Source organism: Giraffa tippelskirchi, chromosome 4 (genome assembly GCF_054371585.1).
Source record: "Giraffa tippelskirchi isolate mGirTip1 chromosome 4, T2T-mGirTip1v1.2.pri, whole genome shotgun sequence".
Lineage (NCBI taxonomy): Eukaryota > Metazoa > Chordata > Mammalia > Artiodactyla > Giraffidae > Giraffa > Giraffa tippelskirchi.
Genome location: NC_137278.1, coordinates 28443866 through 28466541, shown reverse-complemented (window position 1 = coordinate 28466541; position 22676 = coordinate 28443866). Strand labels below are relative to the sequence as shown.

Here is a 22676-nt window from a genome sequence, read left to right as displayed (position 1 = left end):
TTTCGTCCTTGCTGGTGATGGATGTCCACAACATTACAATAGCAAATACAAGGATTACTTTTTATATACCAATTCTCACTGGACTATAGTTAAGAAGTAGTTTCCAGGGAAACCTAAAAGCTAGTAAAGGATTCAGAAGGGTCAACTACTTCGAGCACCTCACTTACATTTGTATAATTAACATAGAAGAGTACTCATTGAAAGACAAGAACTATACTATTTCATGCTTTTCAATTGTCTCACTACTTACTGGAGTCTCTCTACTCTCTCAAGTGGTTGGTCTGGCATTTCTTCCTATATGTCTCCATTTTAGAGAGAGAGAATGACAAATAGAACTGAACTTACCGAGATATTCAACTCCTAACTCTGCCTCTTATAGGAATCAACAATTCTTTTATCCTCTAACAGTGTAACTTCTTTTCTGTAGCCGATTCTTTGGTTGAATGTTTAAAAAATATCCATTTTTATTAAAATAAAAAATATGTTTGCAAGTGAAGTGAAGGTTTGTCCTCAAAGAAACAGCACTAATAGGAGAAAGAAATGATCCTGGGAGTTCCTTGATGCAGTAATGAATTCAACATTCTTCAATCAAATTTAAAATTTAATTATAGGTAATTGTTCTTTTTTTAATGAAGTAGTTTTGACATAATGCTCTATTATTATATAATTAGATAATTAACTCCATTAATCACCTTACAACTTATTTTTCTCTATGTTTTCTTTAAATATTTATATACTGTGCCCATTTTTACAGCCACAAAGCTCAACCATAATCAGGAATGTGAGTCAAGGTAGGGAGTGGAAGAGCTTAGTGAAGGATGGTCACTGGTATTTCCCCAAGAGTACCTCTCATGCTCTTTGATTTATTAGAAAATCAAATGTTTGCAAAATACTTTCTATATTCTTGAATGTATGATAGGCACTCAACACTTAATCTACCATTTGCTGACCACCTAATATGTGCCATTCAAGCACCTTGCTAGGACTGGATTCAAAGGAAAGGGCTGGAAAGAGATGACTAAAATGTAACTTTTGACTGAGAGGAGTTTATAATTTTCTTAAAGAGAATCCAGGAAGGATGCTCATAGCTCTTTCTCTTAAGACATTCGTGGGGCAAAATAGAAAATCCAGTGAAATATCTATCACAGATGTGAGAATGTATTAGACTGAGTGCCCAATGATGGCAGGAGAGTTTTTCTGGCTGCATCCAATCTTCTGGTGCCCCTGAACTGGTTAGGTTTTACATGTTAAGTCTGCATTAAAGGTGAGTCCTTACCGGTAGACAGTCCATGTCCTAGCTCACATCTTTTTTTCTAAGTTGAAATACTAGCATGGAATGATACTCATTCTCTACATCTGCAAATGGCCAAAGAACTGTATTTAAATTCCTTTTATCTTGCTGGAGGCATTTATGCAAACCCAGCTCTGCAGTCTGTATATTCTTAGGCAGATTGCTTAACCTTGCTGTTTCTCGGTTTCCTTACTTGTAAAATGGAATATTTATAGAGTAGTGAGAATTTTAAAAGTTAATAAATATAAATCACTCAGAACAGTTCCTAACACATAATACACATGCAAAATGATAGGTATTGTTTTCATTCTAATTTTATTTTCCTATTGTCTTTAGAGATGAAATGAAAATGGACTTTGTCAATGTCTTCTTTCCTGTCTAAAACTCACATCTGAATATCCATGAGCGGTTTTCATGGGAGTGTTTGGAGGCTTTTTGTTTTCATTTTTTAAATTAATTAACTTGGCTGCACTGGATCTTTGTTGCTGTATGCCGGCTTTTTTCTCTAATTGTAGTGAGCAGGGGCTACTCTAGTTGTGGTGGACGGGCTTCTCACTGTGGTGGCTTCTCTTGTTGCAGAGCACAGGCTCTAGGGCACGTGGGCTTCAGTAGTTGCCACTCGTAGGCTCTAGAGCGCAGGCTCAGTAGTTGTGGTGCAGGGGCCTAACTGTCCCGCAGCATGTGGAATCTACCCAGACCAGGGATTAAACTCACATCCCCTGCATTGGCAGGTAGATTCTTAAGCACTGGACCACCAGGGATGTTCCTTGTATTTTGAAGGCAAAAAAAAAAAAGACATTTGAATTGATTGTTGCCTTCATGTATCTTAGGCTTCCCTTGTGGCTCAGCTGGTAAAGAATCCGCCTGCAGTGCGGGAGACCTGGGTTCATCCCCTGGGTTGGGAAGGTCCCCTAGAGAAGGGAAAGGCTACCTACTCCACTATTCTGGCCAGGAGAATTCCATGGACGCATAGTTAATGGGGTGGCGAAGAGTCGGACACAACTGAGCAACTTTCACTTCACTTCATGTATCTTCTCCGTTGTTTTGATGTCCTAATGGCTATTTCCTCTGGATATTACATTAGTGAACATTCTATTGGCTAAAATGGTCATCTCACCAAAAATAATAATAATAAAAGAAAAGAAAATGAAAAGGATACAAGAAAAGCAATCTACTTTATTACTGACTTACTAGAACTTTATTAACTTACTTCCATGTGATTAACCTGGATTCTGTACAACTGATTTGTTGTCATTATTGACCATCTAAATTATGGAAATGCATCTAAAACCTGGGGATTGAGAGTCTCCTACGGAGGAGCTGTCTGCTTTGGGAGGAAGCTCCTTAAGGAAGCTTTAGGAATGTCAACATTAGTTGACAAATTGTTCATTAAATATTGTAGTAACAAATATTTTCTCTTGGAACTGTCCCAGAGTCATTTTTTGTCTTTTCTATAATTAGTAATAATAAAAAAAAATAAGCAGCATATGCTAAAATAAGCACTATAATGAACACCCAACAGAGTAGACTGTGAGCTTCATGCTAGGTTTCCATGATGTGCTGAACTTACCACAGAAGGATGTATATGAGCCTGGCCTCTACAGGTCTCACTGGGAAAAGTGAAGACACCCACACATCAGCCCTTCCTTCACAGCAGTGGAAAGAAACTATGTTTGCACAAATAGATACAGCTCATTGTGGGTAAGAGGTAGAACTGAATATTTCACAGAGACACTGAGAAATATGGGGCAGAAACTGACCCATAAATTTTTACTTTTCTGTGTTCCTTATCTTGTCTCGCAGTATACTGAAACGTCTTCAAAGTTGAGATTCATATATTCTTTTCTCTTTCATCTAAGCACCTAGCTTGCCAGTGCTTGGTTCAGGAAGTGAAGTGAAAGTTGCTCAGTCATGTCCGACTCTTTGCAACCCTATGGACTATACAATCCATAGAATTCTCCAGAACAGAATACTGGAATAGGTAGCCTTTCCCTTCTCTAGGGGATCTTCCCAACCCAGGGATCGAACCCAGGTCTCCCGCATTGCAGGCAGATTCTTGACCAGCTGAGCCACAAAGGAAGCCCCTGGTTCAGCAAAGAACTCTTCATTTGTTGACTGGTCATGGGTGGGATCTAAGGTGATAGGTGCTTATATTTAATAAATTATAAGTATAGTGGTAAGAACTTCAGAAGTTTCTATATATGTTATTTTATTTAATTTGCACGACTATTCTCTAAGGTCAATGGTATCAGTCCCAATTTATAGATGAGAAAACAGGCCAAGATAAGCTAAACAATTTTCCATAATCAAAATCATGTTTCTATCTCAGCTCCATCTTTGGACATTTCCTGAAAGAAACCAGGTTGATGGCACCTTTTACCCACTTATTACTTATTTCCCACTTTAACCACTAATATTAGAACCCTACATCTTTTTCTTACAATTATTCACTAAGGCAATAGGATTTTTTGAGGATTTATAAGAAAGAAAGAAGGGCTATGATTTGAGATAAGAGTAAAAAGGCTAAGAAAATCTCCAAAGACAAAAAAAGATACAAATAGTATTCTTCTGGAAGTATTCTTCCAACAAATCACTTGAAAAATGAATTTACATTTAAATCCAGCTCTTGTCGATGCAAAATTATGTTAAGTTAACTCCACTGGTACCAATAGTTGTCCAAGCTCTTACGTTTTGCTCTTTTAAATTGTATAATGACCTCAGGGACTTCTTGGAGGATGGGGAAAAATGAAAGAGGGTGTTGATTAAAAATAATCATGGGTGACTCATCAGGTGACTAGATGCAAAGCTATTGAGAGAAACTAAGACCACAGAAGATAGACACATTTTCACAGTCATTTACAATCTAACCTAAAGGGAGACACCCCAAGGGCTCTGAAACAACACCAATCTCTCTGAATCACAGTTTTATAACCTGTGAAGTTGGAAAGCAAAGGCCTGCTGTCCCTCTTACAAAAGGGGAAAAGGGTAGGTGGCAGTCACATGGGGCAACTCAGCAGCAGGACCCTTCTAAATTTGGCTTCCATCCTCCACCCCTGCAGCTTCAGAGCACAGAGTCTTCCTCTTCCTTCCCCTCCTGGCCACATCCCTGTTCCCTGGTTGAGGTGCCTTTTGCAATGCTGTGCTGATTGTCTATGAAGGTTGCATCAAGGAATGGTACATTACTGCTTTGTACTCCAAGAGCGAGCAAAACACGGCTTTTATTTACTTATTTATTTTTAAAAAATAATTTTATTTTTAAATTAATTTTTATTGGAGTATAGTTGCTTAACAATGTTGTGTAAGTTTCTACTGTAAAGTGAATCAGCTATACGTATACATAAAGCCACTCTTGGTTTTCTTTCCCATTTAGGTCACCACAGAACACTGAGTAGAGTTCCTTGACCCATACAGTAGGCTCTCATTACTTATCTATGTCATGACCAGCATCAATAGTGTATATATGTAGAATCTAGAAAAGTGGTATGTGCTGTGTGTGCTGTGCTTAGTCGCACAGTTGTGTCCGACTCTTTGCGACCCCATGGATGTAGCCCATCAGGTTCTTCTGTCCATGGGGATTCTCCAGGCAAGAATACTGGAGTGGGTTCCCATTCCCTCCTCCAGGGAATCTTCCCACCCCAGGGATCAAACCCAGGTCTCCTGCATTGCAAGCACATTCTTTACCATCTGGGCCACCACAGAAGCCCAGAAAAGTGGTATAGATGATCTTATTTGCAAAATAGGACTTTTATATGTATGTGCGTGCATGCTAAGTCACTTCAGTCGTGTCTGACTCTTTGCGACTCCATGGACTGTAGCCCTCCAGTCTCCTCTGTCCATGGCATTCCCTAGGCAAGAATACTGGAGTGGTTGCCATTTCCTCTTCCAAGGGAATCTTCCCAACCCAGGGATCGAATCCAAGTCTCTTGCCTCTCTGGCAGGCAGGTGCTTGTTGTACCACCTGGGAAGCCCTTTACATATAGAGCTCCTACCAGTTTCAAAGAGCATCTTTTAGAAATGGATAGCACTTAAGGTACAGATTAAGGCCAGTGGGCCAGAATCGTTCAATAGAGTCCTTTGTGGGCTGGGGAGTCATGATGCTATACCTAGAGTTTAATAAGGAAGTCTAAATACCATCTGACAGTCCTGTCTTGGCTATGTCAAGTGTACCCCAGACTGCCTTGCCGGGGACCCTTATATTGTACCAGTTAGTAGATGAGTAGGAGGAAGTTGGTGATGACAAAGGCCATTTTCTCTGCGTTTTATGGATTCAAATGCACTGAAAGTACCAGGTCAAAAGTTCAGAGTGGTGCTTGTTCATTCTTCTGGCAGAAGTGGGATCACAAGGGAGAAGGAGTTACACTCTGCAAGAACTGAAAGAGAGAGGATTCTGAAGACATTATCAACCAACTCCAGTGAAAGGGCAGCTTACACTGCATTTGATTCCTAAGACTACAAAAAGTTTCAGTCTGACGCTGTAAGTGCATTCTGAAGGGAAAAATAAAAAGTATTTCCTCCAGTTCTGGCAGTTCCGCAAGGAAAAAGAGGTATTAGCAGAAGTCTGAGCCTTCAGGGGTCTGGCCCACATCCCAGCCAGATCCTGAGAAAATGGCAGGACTTCCAAAAATTCTTGTGGCAGGGATCTGCATTTCCTGTCCTAAATGGTTAGGCCATCTGGAATGTCTGTTAAGGAAGCATTACACTGTCCTCACAGGCTCCCAAAACCACTTCAAGTATTCTACAGAATAAAAATAAGTGGAATAAAAGCAAACCAACTCTTCCAGAGGGGAGAGGCACAAACATACCGGAGTCAGATGGAAAGATCAAAATATACAGAACTAGGAATGTTAAATGTACATTTCACTGAGCTTCACTGAGTGACATCAAAGAGTCAGTTTAAGATGGATAACTGAATTTAATGTCAGGCCATTTGGGCCACAATTTCCTCCTGTAGTTCTTCAGCTACTTCCCTTAGGTATGGTCTCCATACAGGTGGGACCTCAGAAGGCAGGTGGCTCCTTGCAACAACCCCCAGCTCCCAAAAAGCAGCCAAAGTGCTTTAATGATGGAGAGACAGGCATTTCATCTGTCTATACACAAGACAGCATTATTCTTCTTTAGCTGTCACTGTCATTTTAGAATCTATATGCAAAGGAACTGACAAGTTAAAATGTTTCACAGGGAATCTAGGCATAATGCAAACATGCCCACATATGGTGTATTAGTTTTCTGTTACTGTGTAAGGAGTTACCATAATATCAGTGACCTTAAATAATATCTATTTATTATCTCCCAATAATGTAGGTCAGAAGTCCAAGCAGGCGACTGAGTTCCCTGCTTTGGGTATCAGAAGGCTAAAATCAAGGTATCTGCCAGACTGGCCTAACCTGGATGCTCTGGGTAAGAACCCACTTCTAGATTCATTCCAGCTGCTGGCGTAATTCAGTTATGTGGGCTATATAAGACTAAAGTTCCCACTTCCTCACTGGCTATCAGCAAGGGCCCATCTCATCTAGATTCCTTCTCACATGGCCCCTCTATCTTCAAACCAGTAAAGCCCATTGACTCCTGCTCACGCTTGGAATCTCTGATTTTCCTTCTGCCTACAGCCTGAGAAAAATCTCTGCTTTTAAAGGACTCACATGGGCTTCCCTGGTGGCTCAATGGTAAATAATCTGCCTGTCAATGCAGAAGACATGGGTTTTGATCTCTGATCCAAGAAGATGCCACATGCTGTGGAGCTGTAACTATTGAGCCTGTGCTCTAGGGCCCAGGAGCCACAACCGCAGAGGCCCACAAGCTCTAGAGCCCATGCTTCACAACAAGTGAAGCCACCACAATGAGAAGTCCATGCACCATGACTAGAGAATATCCCCTACTCGACACAACTAAAGAAAAGCCAGCACAGCAACGAAGATCCAGCACAGCCAAAAATAAATAAGTAAATAAAATTTAAAAAATAAATAAATAAAGTGCTTCCGTGAGTAGATTAGGTTCACCTGGATAGTCTCCTTTTCGATATATAATAAGCAACCTGATCCCAGGAGCAACAACAGGGAGCAAATATCTTGGAGATCATCTTGAAGTTCTGCCTACCATGTATAGAACGTGACTCCTCCCAAAGACAGAAACAGCAGAGTGCTTTCCAAAGAGATGATAACTTGAGAAAAAGTGGCCTGCATTTTTGTGTATGTGTGAAATGTACAACCACAAAGAGTGTGGTGGCAGCTGTGGTTGTCACATCTCATGTGCTTGCTGCTAAGTATCCTTTAAAATGACCTCAGGCATACATTCTACCTCTGCCCGTACAGTTCTTCCCCTTTTTAACTTCCTGCCTTATCCCATTTCCCATCATAGAAGTCTCAGCCCCGGGAATTTCTTGGCAGTCCAGTGGTTAGGATTCTGTGTTTTCACTCCTGAGGGTCTGGGTTCAATTCCTAGTCGGGGACTAAGATCCTACAAGTCAAAGAAAAAAGAAAAAAAAAGAATATATTCAGTGCTGTTACTCATGCTCTGTCCACACAGATCTCATTATATACACCTTTCCTTTTTCAGGTCACTCTGAGCTCCTGAAGGGCAGTTAGAGAGTCAGAGGGGATTCTACTTATCTGCAAAACCCCTGCTACTCTCTGCATGAAACTTGACCCAGTGCAGGTACCTAGTGACTGACTGTAAGATTGAAATAGGTGGTGCCATTACCCTGCACTGTGTTATGTATAGGCAGTAAATTATATGCCCAACAACTTTGCATGCTGTTATGTTAGCAAAACAGATTAAGGTTTTAAGTCCCACAATAGCCAATCAATATATATTGCAACACAGAATCCATATACTTCTAAATGAGTTTGTACAGTTCAGTTACCTTCTTTTTCCATTCAGGTAATACAATTCTCATATTTAATCTGCCAAGTGATACGTGAGCTCTCAGAAGCCAGGGGATTATCTTCTTTCCTCCTGCAAATGATATCAGAATTAGCTACAGTAAATACGTCATTGCTACTTCTGCTCCAGGCAAACACGTGATTTGGGAAATAGGCAGTGGTGGTTAATGAATTAGCTCTTCTTAACTCGGAGTATTCCAATCTCAGATCATCACCTCATACCAATGTCTTATCAACCCAAGGAGCATAGGAAGCTCAGTGCCAAGGATCCCAATGCGATGTGGAGGTCTGATAGGTACTGCCGGGTCTGTGAGGAAGGGCCAGATAAGAAAGGGACCTACAAGGGCTGTGCCTGATAGCACTCAGATGTGGAGACACTGCCACTCAGAAAATGGCATTTTTAACCACTGTCCACAGAGCATATGGAGCTACCTGTCAGATGTGCAGAGACAGAGTGGCAAGATGAGTATGCATCATTGGGGCAGCTCTAAGGAAACCCCTGATTGTAGAAATTGAATGCCTCCAGTGACACGAATTTAAATGTTGTCCTGAGGCTTACATAGATCCAGTGACTTTTCCTGAATAAAATGTGATTGGAGAGCAGCCAAGTGAAAGAGGAGGTAGGGGAAAACTGTTGTGACTCCGAATCTTCAATATGTTCATGGAACATCCCTGAGGCAGGCTGGCCAGCTCCTAAAATGTCCTGCCTATCTGCACTTTGAATAGATTAAAACTCTGGATAAGTGTCCCACAGAATCAGGGACAAGGGCCAGATTTGGATACTTAAAAATATTAACTATGCTCTCAACGGCCTTACTGGTGCCTCAGCAAGACCACTGCCAGCAGTGTTAGTAATTTAACCCCCTGTATTGTTCTTGTCTACACACTGGTTAAGCCTTAGAGTGTGCAAGGCTACAAACATAAAGAAAATAGATGAGCTGGGTACAAATTGACTTTATAAGAAAAAAAATCAGAAAATGAAGAGGATTGTAAGATTATGTCTTTAGTGCTTACCATATATGATGCGTTACCATATATTCTAACAATAATCTTCTGGCTCTATGCTTTAAAAGTTATAGACTAAATAAGGTCTTGGTAATTTAGCATAAGTCCCTTTAGATAGGGTTCAAACATTGCCCATAATGTATCGCCAGCATGTTTTACAGTGAACAAGTACATCATTGAGGTTGTTCTAAATAGATCAAGCTTTGTAATATTTTGATTTGAGTTGTTTTTGTTTTGTTTTTTTTCCAGGGAGCCCTCTTGTGGGTAACAGGCATATTACTGATACAGATTTTCATTGACTTGGTTGGAAATGAGTTGGGGAAAATGCTTCATGTTTCATTCATGATAAGCCTGAATATGTATACATGTTGTAACCCCCATATTGTTTCTTCATTTTTAACTTCCTAAGTTCAGTTATAGAATCCTAGTCTTCTAAGCTTTCAGAGGATGTTAAAAGTCATCTGGTCTGATGTTTCCCAAACTTATCATCATTATTATCCAGGGAGCATTTAATTTAATTTTTTTTTTTTTTTTTACTTTATTTTTTGGCTGTGCTGGGTCTTTGTTGCAGCACATGGGCTTTCTCTACTTGTGGTATGTGGGCTTTTCTTGTTGTGGCACACAGGCTTTAGAGTGCAAGGACTCTGTACTTGCGGTATACAGGCTTCATCTCCCTGGTCCTTAATTCCCTGACCAGGGATCAAACTCGTGTCCTCTGCATTGGAAATCAGATTCTTAACTACTGGACCACCACCAGAGAGGTTCCTCCAGGGCGCATTTTAAGTGTACATATCCTTGGGTAATATTCCAAGATACTCTATATTAGTAAATCTGGAATGGGGATAGCAATTTTTATTCTTCTAAATATCCCCAATTTATTCTGATTATGAATCACACTTAACCCTAAAATTATCCAAATCCCCCTTCTAGCTAAACTTGCTGCAACCCAAGGGAATATTAATTTTAAATTTATTCATTCTCTTTCCAACTCAACTGTGAACTTGACAGGGATAGAGCCCTGCTTGACTTCCTGTCCCCTCAGAACCTAGTGTGGTGATCAGAAAGAGTAGGTACCCAATAAATATTTGCTCAAATGAGAAAGGTAATTCCAGTATGCTAATTTGCATTGTTAAGAATATGCAAATTAGAGTCCAAATGGATTTATACTCTGGAAAACTCCCGACAAAGAGATTTCAGTATAAAATCTCATACCACTCTCTCAATACAATGACCTTACAGAATCAAGGAGCATTCAAACAAGTATTGTGTGTATTTGTAATTCTTCTATTGAATAGTAGGGACAAAGTTGATTTGTTTTCCCCTATACTTGCATTTAAAAGGAATCTGCTGTTACATTTCAGTTAGGGTTAATAAAGTTTTCCAGCCCTTCTCACTATTCAGTGTAATGTACTCATATGAGAGCAGTAACAGAAAAAGACAATCTGTGTGGAATTGTACAACATGGGTCCTCTTATTTATATGCACAATTTTGAATTCCAAGAAAAAAAGAAGCAAGTTGCTGTGCATTTACCTTTACAAATGCTAGGATGAGGCAAGATTGGACATAAGCAATCGGATCTGACGATAATATATTCCATTTGCAATTGTTAGAGATTTATGCAAGATAGCAGGTAACACCTTCCTTTTGAATTTCAAATGCTGTATAACCTTTTGAAGATAACAAGGGATATTCATCCGAAATAGTGGTAGGAAATTTATAACGGAAACCACATAATTAGTTGTTATTTTCTGCAAGTACCATATACTCTGATAGGAACATGGGTAGGAAAAAATAATCCCTCAGGAAAAAGTCAGCTCCTTTTCTTTTTTTTTTTCCTTTTTTACAGTCAAACAGCTTGGCACATCGGTACCTAATAATTTAGAAGAATATAAATAAAATGTAAGACAGCATCCTGAAATGCTTATGAACTCTACTGGATTTTCAGGTTTATTTCTAATGTGTATCCTTATCAAAACAGCAAATAATATGGGTCTGGGTTAAATTCTTCAGCATGATAGATAGCCTTTAGTCTAGAATCTAGTCATTCAATATAAGAAGAAAGAAGCATGAATTTCATTACCTTAGGGTAATTCTTTATACATGTTTTCCAAAATGCAACACCTCAGCTTTAGGCTTACTCAACTTTAGTAGCTTTACTCCAAAAAGAGTAACTCAGCATGTTACCCTGTGCAGGCTTTCCTCAGTTATTCTGGAATATGTAACCATTTCATTTATTGAATTACCATAGACATGGTTGTCTACAATATATTTTTGTTGTTATTACTTTATAAGAACTTGTAAGAATTCTTATACAAGTGGGTAGTACACTTGCTCTCATATCTCTCCTTAAATTAGAACTTGTCTGTCAATGTTAAGATGGCAAAGATTTAGTTGAAAATAATTAAGCATGTACCACCGAATGCAAATTGTATACTGTTTGCTAAACATATAACTTGGGGATATAGACACTTTTCAATCAGAAATCATTACATTGTGACTCTTGTATTAAATCTAATACTAATGTTCTGTAATGAGTTGATTTTGATAAGGATTTGCTCACGTCTCTAGTCCTGATTCTTTAATTCTCCAGTCAGAAGATCATTTATGTGAGAGCCATTGTCGTTCCTCTTCCTCTTCCCTTTTCCCTCCCCCTCCCTCTTCCTCATCTCTTCCTCCTCTTCCTCCCCTTTTCCCCCCCTTTGTTTCAGAGCACTGTATTAGTATTACAGAACTTAAGGTTTAAAGTACAAACACTTTGGTTTCCATTAAGAGAACTCATTGACATTACTTCCATTGTTCTGATCATTTCTGGTAGTATTTATTGCTATGTAATAAAGAGGGCTTCCCTCGTGGCTCAGTGGTAGAGAATCTACCTGCAATGCAGGAGATGCGGGTTTGACCCTTGGGTCAGGAAGATCCCCTGGAGAAGGAAACAGCAACCCACTCCAGTATTCTTGCAAATCCTATGAACAGAGGAGCCTGGCAGGCCACAGTCCTTGGGGTCGCAAAAGAGTCGGACCCGACTTAGCAACTAAACAACAGTGACAACAACAACAAGAAAGAGAACAGTAAGGGCCCTGCTCTTCCAGGACAAACATTCTGCTACCGCTATCCACCAATTGCTTGTATGTGGGTTTCTGCAGAATATTTTCTGCTGCCATAGCAGGAACAATATTGAAAGGCTTCCTGGCTTTGTTGTTTCGTTACTAAGTCCTGTCCAACTCTTTGCTACCTCATGGACTGCAGTATGCCAGGCTTCCCTGTCCTTCACTATCTCTTGGAGTTTGCTCAAACTCATGCCTGTTGAGTCAGTGATGCCATCCAACCATTTCATTGTCTGTCGCCCTCTTCTCCTCCTGCCCTCAATCTTTCTCAGCATTAGGATCTTTTCCAATCAGTCAGCTCTTTGCATCCTGGCTTTAGGTAGAACAAAAATTGTATTTTTCTATTGAGTACCTGAGGAAAGATTTGTTTTTCTCTTTGTAATAATTGAGCTGTTGAAGTCTGCAAGGATGAAATCCTCCAGTGATACATAGTTAGGGAGTTCCTGCATGGATATGAAGATTGGTTCATATATTCTCAGAATATGAGATTATATCACCTCAATTAAAAGAAAACGAAAACATTTAGAGTATCAACACAGGGACAGTATAGTGTTGAGTGGCTTGTCATGAGTCATCTACCACTGACACTTTCAAAGAGTATCTTTGTGGATTACTCTTCAATATGGCTCACCCCCTGAGCAGAATTTTTTTTTAATTTATTTTAATTGGAGGCTAATTACTATACAATATTATGGTGGTTTTTGCCATACATACACATGAATCAGCCATGGGTGTACATGTGTTCCCCATCCACATGTACACCCCCCCTCCCCCACCTCCCTCCCCACCCCATCCCTCAGGGTCATCCCAGTGCACCAGCCCTGAGCACCCTGTCTCATGCATTGAACCTGGACTGGCGATCTATTTCACATATGATAATATACATGTTTCAATGCTATTCTCTCAAATCATCCCACCCCTGCCTTCTCCCACAGAGTCCAAAAGTCTGTTCTTTATATCTGTGTCTCTTTTGCTGTCTCACATATAGGGTCATCGTTACCATCTTTCTAAATTCTATATATATGCATTAATATACTATATTGGTGTTTTTCTTTCTGACTTACTTTGCTCTGTATAATAGGCTCCAGTTTCATCCACCTCATTAGAACTGACTCAAATGCATTCCTTTTAATAGCTGAGTAATATTCCATTGTATATATGTACCAGCAGAATTTTTAAAAATTATTTTTATTTATTTATTTGGCTGTGTTGGCTCTTAGTTGCTGTAGGTGGGATCTTTGATGTTCATTGTAGCATGCCGGATCTTTAATTGAGGCATGCAAACTCTTAGTTGTAGCATGTGAGCATTTGTTCCCTGATCAAGGATTAAACCCAGGCCCCCTGTACTGGGAGCATAGAGTCTTAGCCACTGGACCAGCAGGGAATTTTTCACCAGAACTTTTTTTTTTTTTTTTGCATTAAGCTAACAACCTATTTGTACCCAACACTGTTCTAGGTACTAGGGTTCCAGAGTTTTTTTAACAATATCCTACCTTCTTTGAGCTTACATTATAGTAATCTTTCATTTAAAAGAAATTTAGTCTTTTTATTTGGTTTTTTGCAGTTAGTCCTAACACTCTTGACTTTGGCTTAGGCAATAATAACCAGAACCGTACAACCAGCTTCACTTGACCCAAGTGGCAGTAGCCACTACAACATTATACAGACAAGGCCTCCTAGAGGTATTTTTTACTGGAGGGGATTTAAGCTTTATGAGCTACATGCGCATCACTCCTGGACATGCTATAGTTTGGAATTCTTTCCTCTATGGTCTCTCCTATCCTCAGTCTTAAATGATTCTCTGAGAGGAGCTAGAAGTCTGTCCCTTTTCTGAAAAATAGTTCAGTTGTTTCTTGTAAGTTTTATTCCTACTTTTGTATTAGTCACAAGTATTAGGCAACCTAAAACTATATAGCAGGGATATAAAATAAGCAATAATTTAATAATGTAACATGTGACTAATATGATTTTACTGAAAAGAAAGGAATTATTCTGACACACAGACATACACTTATTAGAAAATAAGTTTATATGCATTAAATTTAACCTTCAAAACATTTTGTGAGATTGGTTCTGAAGGCATAACTACTCCCATTTTACAGATGAGTAAACAAGATCACATATTTTTAAAGCAGGAGATAGAATTTAATCACCATTTGTCTGGCTATAAATCCAGTTCTGTTTCCATGTTACATCCTGCCTCTCTTAAAACTGCTAATTTGATTCAGCAAATATTTATTAAATGCATGATTGAGTTTTATTTCTCCCATGCTTGCTACTTGATTGATTAGTGGTTGGAACTGATCGGTATAAGTGGCAAATTCTACCAGGCAGCTACACAAAGGAATGGGGCATTTTTGTGCATAATTTTAAGCAATGATGTTTAAGGAACAACAGGCTTGTCCATATGCTCAAACACAGAGATAAGTTCCCCATCATAAATTTATTAAAGTTTATGCCTGGCATTATTTGAACAAATTTTTGTGATTAGTTTAGATGTAATTTCAATGCGCAGAACAACTGTAAGTGACTTAAGCGAAGCTACCCAGGAGACAGGAAGTAATACTAACAAAGTTGTATCTGAAATCTGTAATTGCTACCTCCACCCTTCCCACTAAGATTCTTGAATTCTGCTGGTTTCTCCATTTGGCTCACTTTAATTTCTCAACTTCTATGTAATATATTATGCGTCACTCATTTTATCTTTTTATCACATTGCATTTTTCATGATTTGTGAAAGGAAGACGTATGCACAGCATAATTTGGGGTAAAGAGTGTTTTTCTACTTCTTGAGGTACACCCTTAGTTTTTATACCGGTGCTAGTGTTTACTACATTTGTAGAATACAATTAAAACATCACCAAGCAATAGAAATACCCATTATGGAAGTAATATAAAAATGCCAAAATCCAAGTTCTCAATTTACTTCTTTGCCACTGGAGTCTATTAATTTGGCTGATTAGATTCTAAACATGTGCACCCATGTTTCTAAGGAAAAAAAACATGGAAAGAATTTGTAGTCCTTTTAAAGAAAACATCCTACTTATTGATTCACTAAAATACTCCTTTTCCCAGAACACTTTCCCATGTTTGTTCTAAGGGAGAAACGTGGTACAAAGTCTTCAGGCAGAAATTAAAGAGAGAAATATGCTTCCACTGGGATCCATTGACTATACATTTGAATAATTCTGAAATGGAAAGAAAAGTGTTCATTATTATCCTAACTCTCAAGTGTTATATTTCTTCCCTTCAGGGTTATGATAGGAGCTATTTTTTATGGGTCATGAAACAGTAGCCTAAGTTTTTGGAATACATTTCCATGGGCTCAAGGCTGAATAGCCTTGAGATGGAATTGGAGACATTTTACATGTGACATCCAAAGAAAATCTGGGAAAGCCAGTGGAGATGGATATTAAATGGGCAATATTTATTGAGTATTTTCTATGTGTCAGGCACAATCCTGGTTGCTGTATATCCGTTATCTTAAACAACCTAACAAAAAGTCCTTGCAAGTTAGTTATTGTGATCCTATTTTCACAGCTGAAGAAAATATGTTCTGATGAGTCCAGTTATTGGGGCATGAATATGGGAGCTCATTATAAGCTGTGCATCTACAAACTGTCTTAACACAAACTTCCCTTTCAGCCTGACTTAACTGAAAAAGGCTTATACACCTCTTAGTTCACTGTCTTATTTGCTTTCAGCAGGGTTTTAATGTTTTTACTTAGTTGGAATTTTTCATGCCTTATTGTGATGGAATCTAGTCAGACATATAATGTGCATAATTTTGGAAATTTTTAATATTGATATACTTTCAGTCTTACAGAAAAGCTGCAAGGACAGTATAAGAAACTCATGCATAACCTTTACTCCAATTGTCCAAGCGTTTTTATTCTGACCCATTTATTTTATCATTCTCTCTCTCCTCTCTCATATATTATTTTACGTGCATGTATGCATATTATTTTTTCTCATTCATTCGAGGGTAAGCTCAAGACATTGGGTCCCCTTTCCCCCAAATAGTTCAGTATCAAAATCAGAAAATTAAGAATTGAAGTAATACTATTATCTAAGAGTCTACATTTAAATATCACTAATTTTCCCATTTATTTCCTTTTAACTATTTTTCCCAGTTCAGGGTCTAATTCAGAATCTTGTCTCTTTGTTCTCATTTAATCTGGAACAGTTACTCAACCTTTCTATTTTCTTTCTTGACCTAGAACTTTTGAAGAGCACCTGCTAGTTATTTTGTAGCATTGCTCTTGGTTGTTGCTTGTCCAATATTTGATTCTCTTTATATTCAGATTATAAATTTTGGCAGAGGTATTATATGTGCAATTTTATGTCTAAGCATGTCACAGTAAGAGACACGTGTTAGTGATCCATCCCAGTATTGGTATATTGGAGATATTAGCTTTGAATCACTTGGTTAAATTGTCGTCCTTCACTGTAAGATTACTATTTTCCCTTTAAAAATAATGTAATTTATGAAGAGATGCTAAGTAATTTGTGGTTGAGATGATGTAGTCACTCTATCTCTCAACAAACATTCACCTGCTAATTTTAGCATCCAATACTAATTTTCTAACTCCACCACTTCTCTAATAACTATTAGGTAGAATTCCATGGAAAGGAAGACTTTTCTCCTTTTCATTTATTTATACATTCATTCATTTATTTATTTATTACTCTATGGACTTATTAATTCTTGTTTTATTCATTAGATTATAAAACACTGCTATCATTACTTATTTTGAGGCCCAGCTTTGATCACTGCAAGTCCCTACAAGCTGACTCCTATGTCCTTTGACACACCTCATGAATCCTTGAGCATCCCTCACTTTCTGGTCCAGGATGTTCACATACACTATCTTTTAAAGGGACTGTGTCAGACTTCCTCTAGTTACCCTAGATGTACCTCCTCCTTATTGCTCTCTGGTCTCAGTTTGCTACTTATGGACACTTTGGAAACATACTCCACCCTCTGGACTGCTCTTTCTCTCAATGCTTGAGGTTAAGCATGCTCCCAGTTGCTTCATTCCATAATTGGGTACTTTCTGTTTTGTACACACTCTAAAAACGTGAATGTCAGCATTCGGACAGTCCCTTCCATTTCTAATTTGTGTCCTTGCCTTTATAAACCCTTGGCCTCCAGGGGCAGATGTAGTGCTATTTGGCTCAGAAATTAATCCTTATGAGTTAGTGGAAAGACATGGAGAGGTGACTGTGTACCTTCATCAACCATATGTATACTAGGAAGAACTTGAGCAGGTTCAGACAACCCTAGGGCCAAGAAAAGGGTCACAGGGCATCACACATTCAGTGACTGATTAGTGGAAATGAGAAAAACATCTCCTGATCTTGCTCGTGCTCAGTTGCTAAATCATGTCTGATTCTGTGACTCCGTGGACTATAACCTGAGACCTACCAATAATAGCTATGTGACTTTGGGAAAGTCATTAGCCATCTCTGATTTTCAGTTTCTTCATCTACAAAAAATGGAAAATGGGACACTTGCTCCATCAAATTTTTAATATAATTCTGAAGGAAAATAATGTCTCACTAAGACTCAATTTATCGAGTTCATTTTTATATTCATGTTGTCAAGTTAAATATAATGTACAAGCACTGGATAGGGTTGTCTAGAAAAATACATAACAAAATGGTAAACCCATCATGATATTTATATTGCAAAACCTTCTTATATCTCTTTATAGGACAGAGAGAACTGTTGCAGCGATACATACTATAGGCAGTGGAGTACAGCTATTTAGTGTGAAACTATATCAACAGCTCTTCAAGTATTCAGACCTCAGTGCTCTCGAGACTCAAGCCAGAACAGAAACTCAGCATCACTATTGCCCTGACAATTGTTCTGCTTCCTCACTGTTCATCTAGAAGTAATGCGTCCATTAAGAGAGGAATTCGTTGGAATTGGATTTTCAGAGGCCAACTTAAAGAAAACTTTTTGAATAGAATTCAATTCCAGATACCTCAGAGTCTGATACCATCCACTTCGCCTAGATCACATGTCACCTTTGCACTTTGGCCAGAATAGAAGGGGTAGCTTTACTAAGTCATCGCGGTAGGTCACGTAACCTAGGGAGAAACCAACTTCCTTGGTTCACTTTCCTCACAAGGAAATGGAACACAAATGGAGCAACATGGAGTGTGAAAAACACTAGGGTATTGCTCCATATTGGTTCATAAGCACAGAAAAGTGTTTCCCAGAAGACAAACAGACAGAACCCACCATCCTGCCAAGTTCCTTGGCTCTGGTTTGTGCCTTATTTTAATGATCTCCTCTCTCACAACTCCTTCCTTGAAACTGAAATAACTTTGCTTTTGAATATTGTTGCCATCATGTTAATAATGAAATGTTGATAATATAGCAATGGGAGGATCAATAACAAATGAATTGCACCATACCCGATAAATATTTATTGCTGGTGTAACCAACTAGCTCAATGAGTGCCATATAGCAGATGCTCAAAGACTCTAGAGCCTTCATTGAACACATAGCTTTACATATGTGTGTTGCCTAAGATGATGTTTTCCAGTTCTGGAAAAATCAAATTAGCAGGATCAATTGTACCATGATGTAGCATGTTTTTTTCCTGAATTGATCATATTACATGAGTTAAGAAAGTCAGAATTCTGAATTTTCTGCAGTCAACTACTTAGTGCAAAGTGCTGTGGCCAATCCGATTAAATCATACAAAGATTCACTTAACAGTGCGTGCAAGGATTCATGCTATCTGACCTCAATTCTGAAACAAATAAAACTCAACTATAATCTGTTTTCTACCTATACCAAGCTAACAAGAGTAATGACCCAAAGAAAGTATAGAAGGCGAGCACTGTGCCAATGGCAAACTTCCAGGATTACAGGCATCCTGACTAGATCAGTATCCAGTCACGAACAGCCATGCATTAACTATGCAGGCGAATAAGCTATTCACTTTTTACCCCAAACATCATTAATCTCAGACTTTCTATCCACTCCTCCTGAGAAGAGCACTGCAAAACAGAGTGCCTTCAGTAAGAAATCTCATGTCTGTCTCATATTAGGTACCCGAACACATTTTGATAAAAATTCAGTAAATTACCTATACTAATGACAGTATGTGGGTGATAAAAAGTAATAACTTTCATGTTTGAAAAAATATTCCACAAATAAACCTGCTACTTAAGCACACAATCCTCAGCTTTATGATCTTCTCTCATCAGTCAAAATAAATACACATATGAAAGTGCTAAAATCTCCATTTGTAGTGACATATGAGGGAATATGTCATCATAAAATATAAAATGAATAATCTATCAACATTAGACTTAAATCTCTCTAATAATGCTGAAACAAAGAGCTAAAGTTTTGGGTTTTTTTTTTATAATCTGTAGGTCAAAGCCCATAATAGTTAAAGTCAAAACAATGTATCAAAGTAAAATTAAAAGAACTTAAACTCAGTTGTGTTTATTATCATTACATTCAAGACTCTTTTGTACAAAAAAATAACATCTTTGTGGAAGCAGAATCAAATTATACTTTTTTTTATTACCAGCCCTGTTTTAAAATTTCTCTTCTTATAGCTAATTCGCTTCAACTGATTTTTATGCAAAAAGTGTATTTTTAGACCTTCCCATCAAACTGCATTGAGCCTTCATACTGGGGAAATGATTACTAAAATATATATATATATCATATTTCAAGTATAACCTAAATTTGCTAATTTTGATACAGTTGCTAATGGTAACTAATGTATTTTGTCTGTGTTTACCATTCTGCCATTTTAATGAAGAAAGCATATGCTTGCTTTCATTAGGAAAGATAGCATGAATATAATTTTTATGGTCTCACCCAAGGTTTTATGTTGGAAAGGGTAAATGTCTCTAGGTATTCTCTGAATTAAAAAAAAAAAAATATATATATATATATAAGCTCCCACAAATCCCAAAAAAGACGGATCAGTGGAAGGCAGTCTTGATATGCCCTGATGAAACTGGGCTTTTATTCTTGGCAATGGGGGTATGGCCATGCTGGAGTTACTCTTATTCATGTAAAAATACAAACAGCAAGACTATAGCAACCAATGTCATTTCCAGTAAGCACTGCTGTGATTCAGTAATTGAGGGCTAAACAGTATCAAATTGAATTACTTTTCCTATCCCTGCCACAAAATATTACGATTGAGCCTTTAAGGTTAACGTTGACAAAACAGACACATAAAACACATATATTCCTGAGAATAAATTATGGGGATAGATAAGGAAAAAATACATCCTACTTAGGGCTCAGAATGACTCAGGAGTACTGGACGTGTGGGCCTCACAGTAGCTCTGAGTCACCTGGAGGATGTGAGCCTCTTAGTGGTGCCTTTGCTTCTGTCTTGCCAGGAGTCTATCATTCACACAGAAGCTGGAAAAATCCTTCGAAAACATAAACTAGTGTATGCCACTCCCCTGCTCTGGGATTTTTCATTAGGTTTTCTCTCTGTATGAGACACTCCTCCCAAATCCATACAGTTTACCATCTCATTCCATTCTACTATCTACTCAGATGCCACCTCCTCAAAAAGCTTGTCCCTAAATATCCTAAGGAGCAACTGATTTTCCCCCCATTTCCTCTGCTTTATTTTTCCTAGCAGGTTTCAGTACCAGATACCTAAATATTTATTTATTGGTTTATTTGAGTGTAACATGTCTGGGAACGAGGGATTTGTCTCTCATGCCCATCACTGTGTTCCTGACACCCAGGACAGGGGTTAACACTGTCTGGATAACTAACAAATGTGTGCTGAATAAATGAATGAATGAGTATTCAGAATAGACCAGTCTAAGATCATAAAACTCATTAACAGGGTGCCTTGAATAAGGAGGAATATCTATATTGAGACCAAGACTTGGAGGGATTCGAGGAAATGGTCAAGATGAATCTAAAGTTGAAATGCTTCTAATTGATCAGAGCAATCCAGACAACTCAGGAATTAAGAAAATTTAAAAATATTCCTTTAAAATTTTATTTAAATTATTTACTTTCATTTGTGCTGGGTCTTCATTCTGCATGTGGGCTTTTTCTAGTTTCAGTAGGGACGACTCTTCATTGTGGTGCATGGGCTTCTCATCACAGTGGCTTTTCACGTGGAGCATAGGCTTTAGGCACGTGGGCTTCAGTAGCTGTGGCGCATAGGCTTAATTGCTCCATGGCAAGTGGGATCTTTCTGGACCGGGGATCAAACCCGTGATGCCTGCATTGGCAGGTGGATTCTCAACCTCTAGACCACCAAGGAAACCCTGCAAATATTCTTTTCCTCAGTCATAATTTTTATAATTATTTTTTAAAAATGCATAAATATATGAAGACTAGAATCTCACAAAGATAACTAACTTTGCAAAGTTTTTGTTGTTTCCATCTTTTTGTTAAAGGCCTCCTTCTTCTCATTTCTGAACCAGCCTTCTTGTTTATGACAGAAGTAAATTTGTGATCAGTGATTTGCTTCTCCAAAGCTTTACTTATATTCTGAACATGATCTCTTACAGCAGAAAGAAAGGCTTCTTTCCATGTCAAAGAATTTCATGTCATAATTACACAGTGATCTCCTTAAGGAAAGGTTTCATTCCTCTCTGGATATTCTCTTGTTGTAGTGCACTGCCTCACAGAAATTGTGCTCAAGACATACGAGTTTTTGATGTTGTTCAATGAATGATTCAAGACTCAGATGCAAGGAATATTATCCTGGCAGTTCCTGGGGCTGGAAGAGGAGAGGGAGGGAGAACTTTGAAAAAGGTCTTCCCACAAATATAGTCTAGGACCGTGGGAGAAGATTGGGTCAAAGAACTTGGATTCTAAAAGTGGCAGTCAAGTCGCGGTTCAAGGAAATTCATTAAGTTCAGATACTTTGTGGGGATAAAAGTTTATACCTGCAAGCCTGGAGTCTTGAGGACGATGTTAATTGGTAAGTATAACTTTGAAGGAAGCCACAGGAAAGTTTCTCCTACAAAGAATATAAATTACAGACAGATGGGAGATGCGATTGGAACCAGGAGTATTATAAATAAATGTGAGGTCCAAGGATGAGGCAATCCTGAGAGGCTGAGAACAGAGTTGGGAACAACAGTGAGGTAATGAATAGTGGGAAGATGAATAGGTCACTATTAAGTGGAATTAAGCTCTAAAATGCTTCCCAGGTGGTGCAGTGGTAGAGAACTCACCTGCCAATGCAGGAGACGCAAGAGACATGGATTCAGTCCCTGGGTTGGGAAGATCTATCTGCTGGAGAAGGAAATATGGCAACTCACTCCAGTATTCTTGCCTGGAAAATACTTTGGACAGAGGAACCTGGTGGGCTACATTCCATGAGGTCACAAAGAGTCGGACACACACACACACACTCACTCAT

The 22676-nt window shown here is 38.5% G+C and overlaps 2 long non-coding RNA genes across 2 annotated transcripts in view; one reads left to right on the top strand and one right to left on the bottom strand.

The window, feature by feature from the left end:
* Positions 1–22676, top strand: part of LOC145546559 (uncharacterized) — a 174161-nt gene that overhangs the window by 49877 nt on the left and 101608 nt on the right. The window contains exons 2-3 of the long non-coding RNA XR_014083027.1: positions 7844–7942; positions 11022–11074. This is a non-coding gene — a long non-coding RNA (uncharacterized LOC145546559). The remainder of the gene's footprint in view (positions 1–7843; positions 7943–11021; positions 11075–22676) is intronic.
* On the bottom strand, positions 6184–22607 carry LOC145546560 (uncharacterized). Its single transcript, XR_014083028.1, has 3 exons — positions 22489–22607; positions 8151–8242; positions 6184–7744 (listed from the first exon to the last, which is right to left on the bottom strand). It is a non-coding gene; the product is annotated as an uncharacterized LOC145546560 (long non-coding RNA).